This window comes from Oncorhynchus clarkii, chromosome 4 (genome assembly GCF_045791955.1).
Source record: "Oncorhynchus clarkii lewisi isolate Uvic-CL-2024 chromosome 4, UVic_Ocla_1.0, whole genome shotgun sequence".
NCBI classification, from domain to species: domain Eukaryota; kingdom Metazoa; phylum Chordata; class Actinopteri; order Salmoniformes; family Salmonidae; genus Oncorhynchus; species Oncorhynchus clarkii.
The window spans coordinates 42,211,052-42,228,983 of record NC_092150.1 but is presented as its reverse complement, the minus strand read 5'-3'; the positions used below and the strand labels follow the sequence as shown (position 1 = coordinate 42,228,983).

At 42.8% G+C, this 17,932-nt stretch overlaps 1 protein-coding gene across 1 annotated transcript in view; it reads left to right on the top strand.

Moving 5' to 3' along the window:
* Positions 1–4,077: 4,077 nt before the first annotated feature.
* The window catches only part of LOC139407699 (cytosolic phospholipase A2-like), a 57,135-nt gene continuing 43,280 nt past the window's right edge, over positions 4,078–17,932 (top strand). The window contains exon 1 of the mRNA XM_071151548.1: positions 4,078–4,478. The gene's annotated coding sequence lies outside the window, so the exon portion shown is untranslated. The remainder of the gene's footprint in view (positions 4,479–17,932) is intronic.

The following is a 17,932-nucleotide window of genomic DNA, read 5'->3' as shown; positions in this document are numbered from 1 at the left end:
AGAAATCTCTGGAATCTCTGGAACATGCTAACATCTTTGTTGACAAGTTTACAATACAGTGCAGTGGGGAGAACAAGTATTTGATACACTGCAGATACACAAGAAGCATCTCAAGGTCCAGACCTGAACCCAATAGAAAATCTTTGGAGGGAGCTGAAAGTCCTTATTGCCCAGTGACAGCCCAGAAACCTGAAGGATCTGGAGAAGGTCTGTATGGAGGAGTGGGCCAAAATCCCTGCTGCAGTGTGTGCAAACCTGGTCAAGAACTACAGGAAACGTATGATCTCTGTAATTGCAAACAAAGGTTTCTGTACCAAATATTAAGTTCTGCTTTTCTGATGTATCAAATACTTATGTCATGCAGTAAAATGCAAATACATAACTTAAAAATCATACAATGTGATTTTCTGGATTTCTGTTTTAGATTCCGCCTCTCACAGTTGAAGTGTACCTATGATAAAAAATGACAGACCTCTACATGCTTTGTAAGTAGGAAAACCTGCAAAATCGGCAGTGTATCAAATACTTTTTCTCCCCACTGTAAAACACTAAACAAGAATGCTGTTCATGTGAGGACACTACTGAAGAAGTCACCACTGTCCAAAAAAACATCTGAAGTTTGCAAAAGTGCACCTGGATGTTCCACAGCGCTACTGGCAAAATATTCTGTGGACAGATGAAACTACAGTTTAGTTATTTGGAAGGAACACACAACACTATGTGTGGAGAAAAAAAAGGCACAGCACACCAACATCAAAACCTCATCCCAACTGTAAACTATGGTGGAGGTATCATCATGGTTTGGGGCTGTTTTTCTGCCTCAGGGCCTAGACAGCATTCTATCATCAACGGAAAAATGAATTCCCAGGTTTATCAAGACATTTTGTATGAGAACGTTAGGCTATCTGTCCGCCAAATGAAGCTCAACGACCCAAAACACAGAAGTAAATCAACAACAGAATGGCTTCAACAGAAGAAAATAGAGCTAGCCCATGTTAGGCCCATCTCCCGGCTAGCTGAAGAGTTCCATCAGCCACTCCTGGGCTACTATACCTATTTTGCCAATTGGCCTGGACCCATTTTACTGTCGGTGCGGATCCCCGCTGGTCCTTCACGACTAGACTACCAATGTAATCTGCCTGAGGGAGTTATTCAACTGGCCCCTCCGTCGCGACATGCCCTGAATGCCCATCTGCTAGCCTGCTAACCACGGACCGCTAGCTGTCTAGAGCATATCGGCTGTTAGCTGAATAGGTCCATCGGACAATTTCTTGGGCCACTAAAGCTATTCTGGCAATTGGACTGGTCCCCGTTACCACACAGAACCCTACTAATTCATCACGACTGAGGGGATGCCTGGTTATTCTTCGAAAGTGCTTTCCGCACCATCTTAAATAAGCATGCCCCATTCAAAAAATGTAGAACCAGGAACAGATATAGCCCTTGGTTCTCTTCAGACCTTGACCAGCACAAAAACATCCTGGCGTTCTGTATTAGCATCAAATAGCCCCCGTGATATGCAACTTTTCAGGGAAGTTAGGAACCAATATACACAGGAAGTTAGGAAATCTAAGGCTAGCTTTATCAAGCAGAAATTTGCATAATGTAGCACAAACTCAAAAAGGTTCTTGGACACTAAAGTCCATGGAGAACAAGAGCACCTCCTCTCAGCTGCCCACTGCACTGAGGCTAGGAAACACTGTCACCACCGATAAATCCAATATAATTGAGAATTTCAATAAGCATTTTTCTACTGCTGGCCATGCTTTCCACCTGGCTACCCGACCAAGCCTCCCCATTTCTCCCTCACCCAAATCCAGATAGCTGATGATCTGAAAGAGCTGCAAAATCTGGACCCATACAAATCAGCCGGGCTAGACAATCTGGACCCTCTCTTTCTAAAATTAGCTGCAGAAATTGTTGCAACAACCTATTACTAGCCTGATCAACCTCTCTTTCATAATGTCTGAGATTCCCAAAGATTGGAAAGCTTCCGCAGTCATTCCCCTCTTCAAAGGGGGAGACACTCTAGATCCAAACTGCTACAGACCTATATCTATCATACCCTGCCTTTCTAAGTCTTTGAAAGCCAAGTTAACAAACAGATCACAGACCATTTCGAATCACACTGTACCTTCTCCGCTCTGCAATCTGGTTTCAGAGCTGGTCATGGGTGCACCTCAGCCACGCTCAAGGTCCTAAACGATATCATAACCCCCATCGATAAGAGACAATACTGTGCAGCCGTCTTCATCGACCTGGCCAAGACTTTCGACTCTGTCAATCACCACATTCTTATCGGGAGACTCAACAGCCTTGGTCTCTCAAATGATTGCCTCGCCTGGTTCACCAACTACTTCTCTGATTAAGTTCAGTGTATCAAATCAGAGGGCCTGTTGTCCGGACCTCTGGCAGTCTCTATGAGGGTGCCACAGGGTTCAATTCTCAGGCCGACTCTCTTCTCTGTATACATCAATGATGTCGCTCTTGCTGCTGGTGATTCTCTGATACACCTCTACTCAGACAACACCATTCGGTATACTTCTGGCCCTTCCGTGGACACTGTGTTAACAAATTTCCAGACAAGCTTCAATGCCATACAACTCTCCTTCCGTGGCCTCCAACTGCTCTTAAATGCAAGTAAAACTAAATGCATGCTCTTCAACCGATCGCTGCCCGCACCTGCCCGCCCGTCCACCATCACTACTCTGGATGGTTCTGACTTAGAATATGTGGACAACTACAAATACCTAGGTGTCTGGTTAGACTGTAAACTCTCCTTCCAGACTCACATTTAGCATCTCCAGTCCAAAATTAAATCTAGAATCGGCTTCCTATTTCGCAACAAAGCATCCTTCACTTATATCACATTGCCATCCATTTTATCACCAAAGCCCCATATACTACCCACCACTGCAACCTATACGCTCTCGTTGGCTGGCCCTCGCTTCATACTCGTCGCCAAACCCACTGGCTCCAGGTCATCTACAAGTCTTTGCTAGGTAAAGCCCCACCTTATCTCAGCTCACTGGTCACCCCCAAAGCCAATTCCTCCTTTGGCCACCTTTCCTTCCAGTTCTCTGCTGCCAATGACTGGAACGAACTGCAAATATCACTGAAGCTGGAGACACATATCTCCCTCACTAGCTTTAAGCACCAGCTGTCAGAGCAGCTCACAGATCACTGCACCTGTACATAGCCCATCCAACTACCTCATCCCCATACTGTATTTATTTATTTATTTATCTTTCTCCTTTGCACCCCAGTATCTCTACTTGCACATTCATCTTCTGCACATCTACTATTCCAGTGTTTAATTGCTATATTGGAATTACTTTGCCACCATGTCCTATTTATTTCCTTACCTCATTTTCACACACTGTATATAGACTTTTTTCTACTGTATTATTGACTGTATGTTTGTTTATTCCATGTCTAACTCAGACATCGCAAAAACATTGCTGAACTGAAACAGTTTTGTAAAGTGGAATGGTCCAAAATTCTTTCTGACCGTTGTTCAGGTCTGATCCGCAACTACAGAAAATGTTTGGTTGAGGTTATAGCTGCCAAAGGAGGGTCAACCAGTTATCAAATAACACATTTTGTTGTGTTACAGCCTGAATTCAAAAGGGATTACATTTTTTTTCTCTCACCCATCTAAACACAATACCCCATAATGACAAAGTGAAAAAATGTTTTTAGAAACCTTTGCAAATGTATTGAACATGAAATTCAGAAATATCTCATTTATATACCGTAAGTATTCACACCCCTGAGTCAATACTTTGTAGAAGCACCTTTGGCTGCAATTACAGGGATTTTACCATGAGGCCAATGGTGACTTTAAAACAGTTTTAAAAAGTACCCAATTGATTTTTTAAAATTAAAATTTCTCGTTGTTTTCATAAATCCCTTCTTGCGGAATAAGCACAATAAAAAGGCCATTGATTAAAATGTAATATCTTTTGAATTAGTTATCGACATTGACATTTTTAAATGCAGGCTTTTATTTGAAAGGTTTCCTCGTTACCATACAGAGTGACGTCGTCGTTTGCGCTGCTGGTGGAACCAAGATTGAAGCAGGGGCGCACTTTTGGAAAAAGTATGTAGCGGCGTAGCCTACGGATGTAGCGGCGTACCAAGTTTACCAAAGGAATTTAAATATCTGCAGGTTACTTCTCTATCGGGGTTTCTCTGCAATTTATGTCGCTTTCTCCCATGGGACGCATTTGTGGCCAGATAAGTAACGTTAGGCTAGCCTATAACAATTTCTCTAATACAACCCATGCGCCACATTTCAGGTTTCGATTTGTCCCCCCCAAAAGTTCTGACTTCCTTAATTATTACAGCTGGAAGTTGAGTTGCGCTACAGGGGTGAGTACGTTTTTAGCACCTCCTGCTCCTCGTATACAGTGGAACAGTACTTCTGCATAGGATGACATATTTTCCTGGATTTATGAGCTGATACTGTTCTCAAGGTAAGTGGAACAATAACTGGCATTCCTCTATGTTGCATGTTTGTTACAATACAAACACATTAGGCCTATTATGTAGGACATAGCCTATTTAACAATTTTGACACGTTGCCCTTTGCAATATTGCTGTGCGCAGTGGTGTGTCAATTGTATTGACTTCATGATCTTTATGGAATTGGCAAGTCAAAGATAATATATTTATTAGACCACGATTTAATTCCATTGTTAGCCAAATCGATCATAACTTGAAATACCTTATCTCCTTATCATTTTGTTAATTTTCTTCAAATCAGCAAGGAATGATACACTCCTTTGAATTACCTTTATGCGATTCATAAAATGATCAACCACTGAAGATATTTGGCAAATAGTGATGTCTGATCTATCTGGGATTGATTATGCACAGCAACCTTAATCGGATGATTCCAATCTAGCAGATTCGGATAACATGATTTACCTAGCGATGAGTAGGCTATTAGTGATGAGAAGTTAGGCTCTTTTTACTGTCTCGGATCTTTTCGACTCGTTCAGTAAAAATAACAAATCTTTCGACTCATTTCGTTCATTTGTGTCTGTAATGCCCAGAGCATGCAGTACCTCTACCCGCGAACGATGAACTGAACTATCTAAAGAGTCTGTGTGAATGAGACTTGTGTGTGCTGTAAAAACAGTACATTGGTTGATTGCTAGGCATACAAATGCTACTATTTCTTGATACATTTGAAACGAGTTCTAGTTGTAACCGCAACCTGACTAGATTGTAAACAAGTCTTGGCGGAATGCATTGCTTGAACGCTCTGAACAGGGCCTGGTTAAGAAATCATAGGCCGTGAGGGGGGGTTTTCCGTGCAAATTATAATTTCATGTAAACAAATCCGTGCACCAAGATGCAAATCCGTGCACCACGATGCAATTCGATGTGTGGTACATTTACTATTGAAGAAAAATCCCTATGATAATAAAGGCATAATAACTTTTGCAATGTGGCATAGACTCCACTTGATCAGAAGCATTTTTACGATTTCCACACATGGGGAACATTTGTTAATTGCCTTTCAAAACGCATTTCATCAAATGTTATGTCATATACATGATAGAAGACATCAGCTGAATGTTTTTCAATAGCACACAAATGACTGAAATAGTGACTACTTTGACAAACTGAGATCAATCTGGTCTTGAATTCAAAGAAAAAATAGCCCAGGCCAATGAAGCGACACACAGATTGTACCATATTAGGAGGCTATATCAATCTGTGTGTCGCTTCATTGGCCTGGGCTATTGTTTTTTTAATTCAAGACCAGATTGATCTCATATATATATATATATATATATATATATATATATATATATATACACACACTTCATACGGAAAGTATTCAGACCCCTTGACATTTTTCACATTTTATTTTGTTACAACCTTACTCTAAAATTGATTAAATTGCATTTTTCCCCTAATCAATATCCAATAATGACAAAGCAAAAAAAAAAAGGTTTTTAGAAATGTTAGCAAATGTAAAAAAAACGACAGAAATTTCACATTTACGTAAGTATTCAGACCCTTTACTTTATACTTTATTGCAGCACATTTGGCATCGATTACAGCCTCAAGTCTTCTTGGGTATGACTCTACAAGCTTGGCACACATGTATTTGGGGTTTGTCCCATTCTTCTCTGCAGATCCTCTCAAGCTCTGTCAGGTTGGATGGGGAGCGTCGCTGCACAGCTATTTTCAGATCTCTCCAGAGATGTTCGATTGGGTTCAAATCCAGGTTCTAGCTGGGTCACTTAAGGACATTCAGAGACTTGTCCCGAAGCCACTCCTGTGTTGCCTTGGCTGTGTGCTTAGGGTCGTTGTCCTTTTGGAAGGTGAACCTTCGACCCAGTCTGAGGTCCTGAGCGCTTTGGAGCAGGTTTTCATCAAAGATCTGTTCATCTTTCCCTCGATCCTGACTAGTCTCCCAGTCCCTGCCGCATGATGCTGCCACCACCATTGCTGGATCACACTTCCTTGACAACAAACATGGAGAACTTTGACAAAAGTTCACAAATCAAAAGCATATTTTTGATACCTCGTAGGGATTTCAAAGACACACATTTTTTTTTGAACTCCTGGAAAGAGATCGGGGAGGTAAACGGAATAGATGCGATTGGTGCACATGGATTGGCGCACTTCAACAAATCTGTCCAAATAAGTGGATATTTGTCAAATTCATTATGATTGATTCATTATAACAGGCCCACAAAGTGGAAAATCTGATTTCGACATATTTGGCTTTTTTCACTGGGTAACATTTAGAAGACACTTTTCAGCAAAACTGCTAAATGCTAACTGCCATTCGTATACGCTTGTAACATAGATAGCATACAGAAATTGGTGGTGGTAGTTCAAGTAGTTTTTAACTGTAATGCAATTGATTGATGACATGAACATGTGATTATAATGCTTGTATAGATGTTAACCCCAATACATTTTTACCTCAACATAGTTTGGTTAAAAAATATGATTTTGCTGGGGGGGCAATGGTGGGCTGCCCCGGTCAACTGTAAGTGCTGTTATTGTAAAGTGGAAATGTCTAGGAGCAACAACGGCTGAGCTGCGAAGTGGTAGGTCACACAAGCTCACAGAACGGGACCGCAGAAGCGTGTAGCTCGTAAAAATCATCTGTCCTCGGTTGAAACGTCAGCACACAAACTATTTGTCAGGAGCTTCATGAAATGGGTTTCCATGGCCGAGCAGCCACACACAAGCCTAAGATCACCATGCGCAATGCCAAGCGTCGGCTGGAGTGGTGTAAAGCTCACCTCCATTAGACTCTGGAGCAGTGGAAACGCGTTCTCTGGAGTGATGAATCACGCTTCACCATCTGGCAGTCCGACAGACAAATCTGGGTCTGGCGGATGCCAAGCAAACGCTATCTGCCCGAATGCATAGTGCCAACTGTAAAGTTTGATAGAGGAGGAATAATGGTCTGAGGCTGTTTTTCATTGTTCGGGCTAGGCCCTTTAGTTCCAATGAAGTGACATCTTAACAATACAGCATACAATGACATTCTAGACAATTCTGTGCTTCCAACTATGAGGCAAGAGTTTGTGGTAGGCGCTTTCCTGTTTCTGCATGAGAATGCCCCTGTGCACAAACCGAGGTCCATACAGAAATAGTTTTGTCAAGATCAATGTGGAAGAACTTGACTGGCCTGCACAGAGCCGTGACCTCAATCTCATCGAACACCTTTGGGATGAATTGGAACGCAGTCTGCGAGCCAGGCCTAATCGCCCAAAATCAGTGCCCGACCTCACTAATGCTCTTATGGCTGAATGGAAGCAAGTCACGGCAGATGTCCACATACTTTTGGTAATGTAGTGTATTCTCTGTGTCAACCCCTTTCTTGTCAGTTGAATTATGATTTATGTACGTTTTGTTCCTGTACCTTAGATGTCAGTTCATTTTTAAGTTAAGAATTTATAGGACAGTCTGGTTTTTCATTTCAGTTCAGTTATCCATTTTTGTCTATTTTTAAAGCACGTTTTGGTTTATTTCCTCTTGTAATTATTTGTATTTTTGAAAATTAAGAATAAAACCCCTACTTGTTTGCACCCTATCTCAGTGTTTTTCATTGCCTCCATGGTCATCCCTAATACAGTGTTATTCAATTCAAAATGTATTGGCTAGATATTTCACCTGTGTACATGGCATGCGTGAATGTCTGACTGAAAAAGTTTTTTGAGCCTGCTTTGAGCCATAATTAATCCTTTATTAGGTTACCTGAGTGGTATTGAGAATCCTCACGGCCAAGTGAAGAATCTTGTAGTGTGTGACCCCGTCGCGGCCACATAATTTAGTGTGCGCACCCCTACGTTGGCAAGACAAAAAACTACAGGAGTTGTTTAATGTGAGGAATTGTTTAATGTGAGAGGCTCAACAATGTTAGGATTTTGAAAGTCGTATAGCTTTACAAAATTAAAATCTTGATTTCAACCTGGCCTGATTGTACAATTTACTTCAGTTTGTCGTCACATTGGCTTGCGAGGCTACGTCAGCCGATCTAGGCTATGTCAGCTGCAGCATTATGTTTGATCTGCACATGTGCCAACACCAGCATCCCTCTTACAATATGCAGGTGTGAAGTGAATTTGGAAAAGTATCCATTTTAGAAATAGTGTCGCATACAAACTTTATGAATCCGAACTAAGAATCAAATAGGATTCCCAAAACGAACATGGTCGCATTGGTAGAATGTTTATTTTGATTGATGTTTTTATTCCTTTATCAAAAACCCACCAGGTAGCCTGATTTCAGAAATGACATGTAAACAGGATTATTAGGAAATCATCTGGTTTAAATCAAACCATTATATTAATCTGACTGCATAATCAGTGCCGGCCGTGTTCCTATTGGTCAGTCACTGGGATCGGCTCATAACACCAGCCACACTACATGATAAAGGCTACATTTTTGACAATGACAGAACTTTGTTGGAGCCTATGACCACACCTAGTGGTACTTAAGCGGCACTGAACACTGAACAACCCAAAGACCAGGGCCGGACTGGGACAAGAATTCGTCCCTTCCTATTTATCCACACAAGCCTACATCACTGCACGTGGTACTAATTTACCCAGTAATCTCACCCAGTACATCTGTAAAAGTTTGAGGGTTTTAGGTTCCAATGGATAGGGGGGTGGTCCCTCTGCTGTTTCCTGACGTCCACAATCGGCTCCTTTGTTTTGTTGACTTTGGGTGAGAGGTTATTTTCCTGGCACCACACTCCCAGGGCCCTCACCTCCTTCTGTAGGCTGTCTTCATCATTGTTGATAATCAGGCCTACTACTGTTGTGTCATCTGCAAACTTGATGATTGAGTTGGAGGCGTGTGTGGCCACGCAGTCATGGGTGAACAGGGAGTACAAGAGGGGGCTGAGCACGCATCTTCGTGGGGACCCTGTGTTGAGTATCAGGAAAGTGGAGGTGTTTTTTCCTACCTTCACCACCTGGGGATGGCCCGTCAGAAAATCCAGGACCCAGTTGCATAGGGTGGGATTCAGACCCAGGGCCTCAAGCTTAATTATGAGCTTGTAGGGTACTATGGTGATAAATGCTGAGCTATAGTCAATGAACAGCATTCTAACATAGGTATTCCTATTGTCCAGATGGAATAGGGCAGTGGGCAGTGTTATGACGATTACATCGTCTGTGGATCTATTGGGGCCGTAAGCAAATTGAAGTGGTTCTACGGTGTGAGGTAAGGTAGAGGTGATATGATCCTTGACTAGTCTCTCAAAGCACTTCATGATGACAGAAGTGAGTGCTACGGGGCTACGGTTCAGTTACCTTTGCTTTCTTGGGTAAAGGAACAACCAGCCAGCTGGTCTGCGCATGCTCTGAGGATGCGGCTCGGGATGCCGCCTGGGCCGGCAGCCTTGCGAGGGTTAACACACTTAAATGTCTTACTCACGTTGGCCACAGAGAAGGAGAGCCCACAGTCCTTGGTAGCGGTCCCTCGTCTTTGGCACTGTGTTATCCTCAAAGAGGGTGAAGAAGGTGTTTAGCTTGCCCGGAAGCAAGACGTCGGTTTCCGTGACGTGGTTGGTTTTCCTTTTGTAGTCCGTAATTGTCTGTAGACCCTGCCACTGACTGGCGAGACATGGTCCGTCTCATATTTTTTAACCACCTCATGTTTAAAACAAATACAATTTGAGTTGATTTATTTTATTATTATAGTGTCATGCATCATTAGGATGGCCATCCCACATGGCCTATAAGATGCTACAACAAATAATCATGTCTATATAGGCACACATACATATACTGAACAAAATATAAACTCAACATGCAACAATTTTGCTGAGTTCAGTTCATATAAAGAAATCAGTCAATTGAAATAAATTAATTAGGCCCAACTCTGTGTCACGGATTCCCCCGGTATTGCTGCTCATTCCGTGCACCAGCTCTGGAGGTCTATGTCACTGGCCTCTAGGCGTCACTGAACTGTTTCATTACACACATCAGGTTTCCTTTCCCCCTGTTAAGTAATTGTATATATGTGTCCTCTGTTCACAATTGTTTTGTCATTTATTGTTCCCATTTCCGTTGGTCTCGTGAGTACCTGTGCTTTGTTGTTTTGGCTTCCGTGCTGAGTGTATTGTGTACTCGTTATTACGGGTCTTGTCCCGTGTATTTATTAGAGATTTAACCTCCCTCTTTTGTTTGGGTTACATCCCTGTGTTTTTGTGTTTGTTTTGGGCTTCGTCCCGAGCCTTTCATGGCATGTTGTAATTTTGGGTGGAGTATTAACCCCCCCCCCCCCCCCCCCCACCCTTTACTTATTCCTGTGCCTGTCGCCAATAATTTATACAACGTGACACTATGGGCTTCACATGATTCCGTCGAATGTAGCAAAAGTTGAAATTGTGTTTTTTACATTGGATAAAAGTAGAGACTCAGAGCTAGAAAATGGTACACTGCTCAAAAAAATAAAGGGAACACTTAAACAACACAATGTAACTCCAAGTCAATCACACTTCTGTGAAATCAAACTGTCCACTTAGGAAGCAACACTGATTGACAATAAATTGCACATGCTGTTGTGCAAATGGAATAGACAACAGGTGGAAATTATAGGCATTTAGCAAGACACCCCCAATAAAGGAGTGGTTCTTCAGGTGGGGACCACAGACCACTTCTCAGTTCCTATGCTTCCTGGCTGATGTTTTGGTCACTTTTGAATGCTGGCAGTGCTTTCACTCTAGTGGTAGCATGAGACTGAGTCTACAACCCACACAAGTGGCTCAGGTAGTGCAGCTCACCCAGGATGGCACATCATTGCGAGCTGTGGCAAGAAGGTTTGCTGTGTCTGTCAGAGTAGTGTCCAGAGCATGGAGGCGCTACCAGGAGACAGGCCAGTACATCAGGAGACGTGGAGGAGGCCGTAGGAGGGCAACAACCCAGCAGCAGGACCGCTACCTCCGCCTTTGTGCAAGGAGGAGCACTGCCAGAGCCCTGCAAAATGACATCCAGCAGGCCACAAATGTGCATGTGCCTGCTCAAATGGTCAGAAACAGACTCCATGAGGGTGGTATGAGTGCCCGACGTCCACAGGTGGGGGTTGTGCTTACAGCCCAACACCGTGCAGGACGTTTTGCATTTGCCAGAGAATACCAAGATTGGCAAATTTGCCACTGGCGCCCTGTGCTCTTCACAGATGAAAGCAGGTTCACACTGAGCATGTGACAGACGTGACAGAGTCTGGAGACGCCGTGGAGAACGTTCTGCTGCCTGCAACATCCTCCAGCGTGACCGGTTTGGCGGTGGGTCAGTCATGGTGTGGGGTGGCATTTCTTTGGGGGGCCGCACAGCCCTCCATGTGCTCGCCAGAGGTAGCCTGACTGCCATTAGGTACCGAGATGAGATCCTCAGACCCCTTGTGAGACCATATGCTGGTGCGGTTGGCCCTGGGTTCCTCCTAATGAAAGACAATACTAGACCTCATTTGGCTGGAGTGTGTCAGCAGTTCCTGCAAGAGGAAGACATTGATGCTATGGACTGGCCCGCCCGTTCCCCAGACCTGAATCCAATTGAGCACATCTGGAACGTCATGTCTCGCTCCATCCACCAACGCCACGTTGCACCACAGACTGTCCAGGAGTTGGCGGATGCTTTAGTCCAGGTCTGGGAGGAGATCCCTCAGGAGACCATCCACCACCTCATCAGGAGCATGCCCAGGCGTTGTAGGGAGGTCATACAGGCACGTGGAGGCCACACACAGTACTGAGCCTCATTTTGACTTGTTTTAAGGACATTGCATCAAAGTTGGATCAGCCTGTAGTGTGGTTTTCCACTTTAATTTTGAGTGTGGCTCCAAATCCAGACCTCCATGGGTTGATAAATTTGATTTCCATTGATAATTTTTGTGTGATTTTGTTGTCAGCACATTCAACTATGTAAAGAAAAAAGTATATAATAATAATCTTTCATTCAGATCTAGCATGTGTTATTTTAGTGTTCCCTTTATTTTTTTGAGCAGTGTATATCATACACTACAGTTGAGGAACAATGGGAAAGTAAGTTGATAAACTTTTAACCTCACTTTTGAGCAAATGGACCTTGAATATTTTGACCTACTGGAGAGCTCTTCTTTGTCTACACCCATTCAGAATCGTTTACACCATTTTAAGTTTTAGCTCCACCAATCTCTTTCAGGATTCACATGAGGCTATGTACTAAACAACCAAAGATTTCAAGACTAAAGGTTGGCTTATACTACAGGTGTGTTTGTAAATTTCATCTGGAGTGCCAGAGTGTTGTCTGGATGTTTGTAAACTCAGAGCGTTGTCAGATTGTCCATTTGTAAATTCAGAGTGTTTCGCTCTTGGAGCGTTGTTAGGTCAGAACACTCGGAACAACCTTACTTTCCGGCCAGAGCGTCCAGTGTGCGCTCTGGCCGAAAAGTAAGGTTGATCCGAGCGTTCTGATCTAACAACAGCAGTCAAACGCCCAAGCTAACTGGTTAACGTTTGCTAGCTACCATTTTACTCGCCCTAGCAGAGCTGGTTATCCAGAGCGTTGGTGACTGCAACTGTGCTGCTGGAAACAATTTGTTTCTGTCGGCGCAATGCGTGGAGAAACCCGCTGGCTGCACCGCCCCCGATAGCGTCTCTCCAGTGAGCCATGTTTCCGTGAAGCAAAGAACGTTACAGTCTCTGATGTCCCTCTGGAATGCTTCCCTTGCTCGGATTTCATCAACCTTGTTGTCAAGAGACTGGACATTGGCGAGAAGGATGCTAGGGAGTGGTGCACGATGTGCCCGTCTCCGGAGTCTGACCAGAAGACCGCCTCGTTTCCCTCTTTTTCAGAGTCGTTTTTTTGGGTCGCTGCATGGGATCCATTCCGTTGTCCTGGGTGAAAGGCAGAACACAGGATCCGCGTCGCGAAAAACATATTCTTGGTCGTACTGATGGTGAGTTGACGCTGATCTTATATTCAGTAGTTCTTCTCGACTGTATGTAATGAAACCTAAGATGACCTGGGGTACTAATGTAAGAAATAACACGTAAAAAAACAAAACACTGCATAGTTTCCTAGGAACGCGAAGCGAGGCGGCCATCTCTGTCGGCGCCGGAAGTTTTAATTACATTTTTTTTGCCAACGTTTACTGACACCGGCCATATTCAAAAGGTGTTGAAAGTTTGTAAATTCATCAGTTATTCTGCGCTCTGGCACACTCAGATGAGAGTGCTCTGAAATTGGAATAGATAGCCAAAGTGAATTTACCAGCTATGTCTATCGGCAGTTGTCGCAGTGACATCATAAACCTTGTGTTGAAATAGTGACTTGCATAGCAGAGTCTTTTGTTTAGACATGTAGCTAGCTAGCTAAACAATGAACCATTATCCCAACTCATAACATTTACTACCCTGCATGTATCTGCAGGTAGCTAACCAACCATGTTCAATTTTAGCTAGCTAACATTAGGCTCTAACTAGCAATGCAAATGCTTCTGAGATACAAATAATATTATTACACAGATCATACACGTGGCGTTAGCTAGCAAGCCAGCCAGCTAACGTTAGTTAGCTAGCTAGCTAACAACAGTACACTTCAACTTGAAATTAAAATTACTTTCTAACAAAATTAAAAACGTATAATATCTGAAAATGTAGCTAGCTAGTCTCTTACATGGATGGACGCTTCCCCCTTACTGTCACGGATGCCATGGTTGCCCTTAGTTTGAAGATGTAATCCAGAGGCAGGTGTTTTACAATGGCCTTCTGTGTGTTTTCTTTTTGATTCGGTCTGCATATTTGCAATCAAACGGCAGAATTTTCTCCATCTCCTTAGCTATCATACTCAAATTCCACTGATTTCAAAACTCGGTCCTCCAGAAAGTGGAGAGCAACACTTAAGCACTTCTACTAGGTGATATCTTTCAAAAAGCCGTGTTAAAAAGGATTACCTACACATACTGACCAGCTCATAATATAGACAGAAGCGTGCTACATGGCAGACCAATCCGACTTCATCTCTCAGCATGTCCAGCCCCCTCATTATCTCAGCCAATCATGGCTAGAGGGAAGGTTGCTGCCTTTCTGTGGCAAAACCAACTAGGCTGGTAATTTAACAATTGTATTCGTATTTACAGATGGCATACAAGTTTTTTATTAAGGCACATAAAAGTTCACATGTTCCAGAAGGCATTTCTGCCCAAAATCGCATTTTGATTTAAAAAAAAACTTTGTTCAAATGTCTCTCCTGTGAAGAAGTGACACGCGACATACGTCTAGCTTCCTGAAACGAGTTACATGGGCATCTGTTGGTCACAGATACCTTAAAAAAGGTAGGGGAATGGGTCATAAAACATGTCAGTATCTGGTGTGACCATCATTTGCCACATACAGTGTGGCACATCTTCTTCGCAAAGTTGATAAGGCTGTGGATTGTGGCCTGTGGAATGTTGTCCCACTCCTTTTCAATGGCTGTGCAAAGTTGCTGGACATTGGTGGGAACTGGAACACGCTGTCATACACGTCGATCAAGAACATCCCAAACATTCTCAATGCATGACATGTCTGGTGAGTATGCAGGTCATGGAAAAACTGGGACATTTTCAGCTTCCAGGAATTGTGTACAGATCCTTGCGACACGGGCCCGTGCATTACCATGCTGAAACATGAGGTGATGGCGGCAGATGAAGGGCATGACAATGGGCCTCAGGATCTCGTCAATGGACTCTGTGCATTCAAATTGCCATCGATACAATGCAATTGTGTTCGTTGTCCGTAGCTTATGCCTGCCCATACTATAAGCTTACCGTCACCATGGAACACTCTGTTCACAACATTGACATCAGCAAACTGCTCGCCCACACGACGCCATACATGTGGTCTGCGGTTGTGAGGCTGGTTGGAGGTACTCCCAAATTCTCTAAAATGACGCTGAGAAATTAACATTAACATTAAATTCTCTGGCAACAGCTTTGGTAGAGCTGTTTCCTGCAGTCAGCCATTTGCACCCTCCCTCAAAACTTGAGCCAACTGTGGCATTTTGTTTTATGAAGAAACTGCACATTTTAGTGGCCTTTTATTGTCCCCAGCCAAGGTGCACCTGTGTAATGATCATGCTGTTTAATCAGCTTCTTGATAAGCCACACCTGTCAGGTGGATTTATTATCTTGGCAAAGGAGAAATGCTCACTAACAGGCATGTAATGTGCATAACATTTGAGAGAAATATATTTTTTGTGCATATGGATAATTTCTGGGATCCTCTATTTCAGCTCATGAAATATGGGACCAACACTTAACATGTTGTGTTTTATATTTTTGTACAGTGTATATATGAACATATGTTCATACTGGAGTGAAAAATAATTGAAAAAGCAATTCAAGATGACAGCTTATCTTGTTACATTTACAATTATTATTGTTATTATTATTACTATAGCTCTAGCCATTTTGTTTGCCTTCACTCTGTGCTTATTCTTGTTCGCTGCCTGTCTGCTTAAAGTGGAACTGACAGTGTTTTAGCAACCTGAAATATTATTGAAATCTGTTCATATACACCCCCAGGAAGAATATGACACCTTTTTTTCTTGTTTTTCTGACAAGCGAGCACTTAGATATGGTCATTTTCCCATGACCATAAATTCATAGAATGTTTTGGAAAGATTTATGCTAATGCATTTGTGGAAATTCTATAACAATACTGTAGAGTGGGAAAACGTCCGTGTGTTTGGACAATTAATAGACACTGAAGTAAATAAAACCTAATAAAAACATCTCTTGTCCAGGACCGGTGTCTACGAAGACCGGTGGGCCATAGCCAATCAGAGCTACAGTATGCAAATAAGACATTTATCACAGGGGCCTGCCATCATTCACTTTGAACTGGGCTGTGTTTACAGGCAGTAGCACCACCATGACTTTAGATAATTAGAACGCTTTCGCCAAAAGCCTCAAAATACACCTGAATGGATTTCTGCAAATATGTAAATACCACTGAAGTCCTCTTTCATTTAGGAAATTCAGATCTATTGATCAAACAACCATGAAAAGGCAGGCTCTCTCCCTCCGTTTCCTATGCACATCCACAACAACAAGATCAAAAACTAATGCTAGCCAGAGCGAGATGAGCTAAAATGTAATGAGGGAACACTAGATAAACGCTCTCAAATGTTTTCAGCCAATTGGCCTTCAAAATTGCATTAATAAACAATGGAGAATAGAAGCCTGCTCGTCCTTATGCGGCTTGCCTTCCCATGCATGCTTGTCCCAACCCACATTTTGACAATTGAATGGGAACTTGCCTGTCTGCCTGCCAAATACATTTGATTGACAACAAAAATAAATGCTAACATTGGATTTTTTTTATTGATTTATTTCACCTTTATTTAACCAGGTAGGCAAGTTGAGAACAAGTTCTCATTTACAATTGCGACCTGGTCAAGATAAAGCAAAGCAGTTCGACAGATACAACGACAGAGTTACACATGGAGTAAAACAAACATACAGTCAATAATACAGTATAAACAAGTCTATATACGATGTGAGCAAATGAGGTGAGAAGGGAGGTAAAGGCAAAAAAGGCCATGGTGGCAAAGTAAATACAATATAGCAAATAAAACACTGGAATGGTAGATTTGCAATGGAAGAATGTGCAAAGTAGAAATAAAAATAATGGGGTGCAAAGGAGCAAAATAAATAAATAAATTAAATACAGTAGGGAAAGAGGTAGTTGTTTGTGCTAAATTATAGGTGGGCTATGTACAGGTGCAGTAATCTGTGAGCTGCTCTGACAGTTTGTGCTTAAAGCTAGGGAGATAAGTGTTTCCAGTTTCAGAGATTTTTGTAGTTCGTTCCAGTCATTGGCAGCAGAGAACTGGAAGGAGAGGCAGCCAAAGAAAGAATTGGTTTTGGGGGTGACTAGAGAGATATACCTGCTGGAGCGTGTGCTACAGGTGGGAGATGCTATGGTGACCAGCGAGCTGAGATAAGGGGGGACTTTACCTAGCAGGGTCTTGTAGATGACATGGAGCCAGTGGGTTTGGCGACGAGTATGAAGCGAGGGCCAGCCAACGACAGCGTACAGATCACAATGGTGGGTAATATATGGGGCTTTGGTGACAAAACGGATTGCACTGTGATAGACTGCATCCAATTTGTTGAGTAGGGTATTGGAGGCTATTTTGTAAATGACATCGCCAAAGTCGAGGATTGGTAGGATGGTCAGTTTTACAAGGGTATGTTTGGCAGCATGAGTGAAGGATGCTTTGTTGCGAAATAGGAAGCCAATTCTAGATTTAACTTTGGATTGGAGATGTTTGATATGGGTCTGGAAGGAGAGTTTACAGTCTAACCAGACACCTAAGTATTTGTAGTTGTCCACGTACTCTAAGTCAGAGCTGTCCAGAGTAGTGATGTTGGACAGGCAGGTGCAGGTAGATATCGGTTGAAGAGCATGCAT